This window comes from Haplochromis burtoni, unplaced genomic scaffold (genome assembly GCF_018398535.1).
Source record: "Haplochromis burtoni strain Fernald_Lab_line unplaced genomic scaffold, NCSU_Asbu1 Contig_69, whole genome shotgun sequence".
NCBI classification, from domain to species: Eukaryota; Metazoa; Chordata; class Actinopteri; order Cichliformes; family Cichlidae; genus Haplochromis; species Haplochromis burtoni.
In genome coordinates this window covers 2,034,691-2,036,951 of record NW_024582430.1, presented here as the reverse complement: position 1 = coordinate 2,036,951, position 2,261 = coordinate 2,034,691, and the positions used below count along the sequence as shown (strand labels likewise).

Below are 2,261 nucleotides of genomic sequence, written 5' to 3'. Positions count from 1 at the left end.
TGACCGACGCGCTCGACCCTGAATGCCGTCTCTCTATAAGGAGGCAGAGGATTTCAGACATTTATATCATGCGATCGAATGTCCTGTGACAAACAAACAAACAAACAAACAAACATCAGATTTAACTGGAAGCATGAAGCCTCTGAACATGATGAAAACCTGCATCAACAGGAGCCGCTGGGACCCATCAGAGTGTTAGAGAGTTACAGGGAAAACATTTAAAAAATGCCCGCCTGTCCCTGCACATTTAGACTATACAAATATGCCTCCTGGGGTTAATTATTACTTACAGTAAAGCAGGGGGACTAAAATAAACGCACACAGTTCGCATGTTCACAGGCAGTTCAAGTCACATATTTGCTCCATGTTCTCTAGCGCCTCCCGAAGGTGGGACAAAGAAGCTGAAGTGAAACCTGAGATCATCCTTACAGTCCGTCCTCCGGCTCAGACTCCACATCTGTTCATCCCGAGCTCATCATTCACCTCCGTCTACACAAGTGCAATCAGTTTACACGACCAGCAGGTGGCGCCGTTTCCGACAGCCGACACATAAATGTGAACTCACAGGTTCATCACCTGTGAAATATTTCACACCAGCTGACCTGAGTGTAAAACAAGTGCACTTATAGTTTTTATAGCAGCAAACTTCACAGAAACCGCACAACACCACAAATCTGACAATGAGACCCAAACATGCGTCACATCGGTCCATCACAAAATAAACTCCGCAGTAAAAGTTTGCCCTGCTATCATTTAATGGCTTTTTCCACAATCAAGTGTTATCTGCATTTGTATCAGAGCTCCACCAAGTCTGAGTCACTGACCGCGTAAACCCTGCTGAGCTGACCTCTCGTATCAGACAGGTGATTTTTAAGCCAATCAGAGAGCAGACTCACCTTTGCCTAACAACAGAACTCCGGTAAAGTTTAACATTTAGTGACATTTTACTGCTGCAGTCAGATATGATAACTTTTACTGTGCAGCTGTAAACATTCCTCAGTCCGTCAGCAAGTTCAGGTAAAAACTGCTGAATCACAACTTTATGATTATTGAACAATAAAGGATTGGAAAATGAAATCGCCCCGCTGTGAGTGAAAGTCACTCCACAGAAATCACACAAGTCCCGTCTGTGAATGCGTGTCAGCGCCTTCCGTTTGTGTACGTGTGCAACGAGTCGCTCATTACGAAAACTGAAGTCTTCACCAAACAGTCGGCCAGGAGTCTAACTCGTACTTTAGCAGTGTTAGTGTAAGTGTTGCATAATCCCTCCGTGGGGTTTGAGCCATGTCTGTTTTACTGTTTGCAGGATTAATCAGGAAATGCAAAGATGAGCGAGACCTGACGCTTCAAAGAAAGGACTCGTTCAATTTTGGTGCCTGCAGGGCCTCAGAGCCGGTGTTGTGTCAAAAAGTGATTTCCAATGTTTGTGTGTTTTTTATGTGTAATATCTTAACATGTGTTTGTAAATAGACTTCAGTGAACAGGTTCACAAAGGGGTTGAATATAACATTTAAAAATGACCCGTTTCTCCTTATAACTCTGTGTTACTTACATTGTAACTAATCCAGTCCTTCTTGTCCACTTAAAATATGTTTACATAACTATTGGTATATTTGTTGCACTGTCAGCTGTCCTCTTGGCCAGATTACTCTTAAAAAAAAAAATTTTTAAATAACAACAAGATATTTTTTAACTGGATAAATAAAGCATATATATAAGTGACTGCCAAAAACTGATCCAGCTTCTACTTTGTTACAGGAATGTTTTTTGTGGCTGAACATGACTTGATATCATTCATGAGGGATACATTTGACATATGTTCACATATTATAGTCCAACCAGTTATTTATAGCAGTTTAAATACAAGCAGTCAGTTTTTGGTAGACGACCTTTTTTTGGCACAACACCGGCACTCACAAATGAAGTCGCGTTAGATTCAAGCATCCTGTGCATCATGTTCTCCTCAGTGGATTTCAAATGTTTAACGTCTAACTGGTTAGCAGTGGCTGACTTTTCAAAATAAGAGCAGCTTGTTCACTAATAAAATGCAAATTTAAAAAAAAAAAAAAAAAAAAAAAAAAAAATCACCAAAGCAGATTTCACAAACACCGAAACGTCGAGGACAAAAACACACCGAGCTCTCATAACTGCTGCTGTGATCATCACGGTTACAGTTTTAACAACATTTACTTCTTTGATTTAAAAATAGACTGATCACGTTTCCATGGAAACAAAATCATAATTTAAAAAAGATTTACTTG

The 2,261-nt window shown here is 40.2% G+C and overlaps 1 protein-coding gene across 1 annotated transcript in view; it reads right to left on the bottom strand.

Moving 5' to 3' along the window:
* kifc3 (kinesin family member C3) overlaps positions 1 to 2,261 on the bottom strand; it is a gene marked incomplete in the record, with an annotated part of 28,304 nt that overhangs the window by 24,182 nt on the left and 1,861 nt on the right.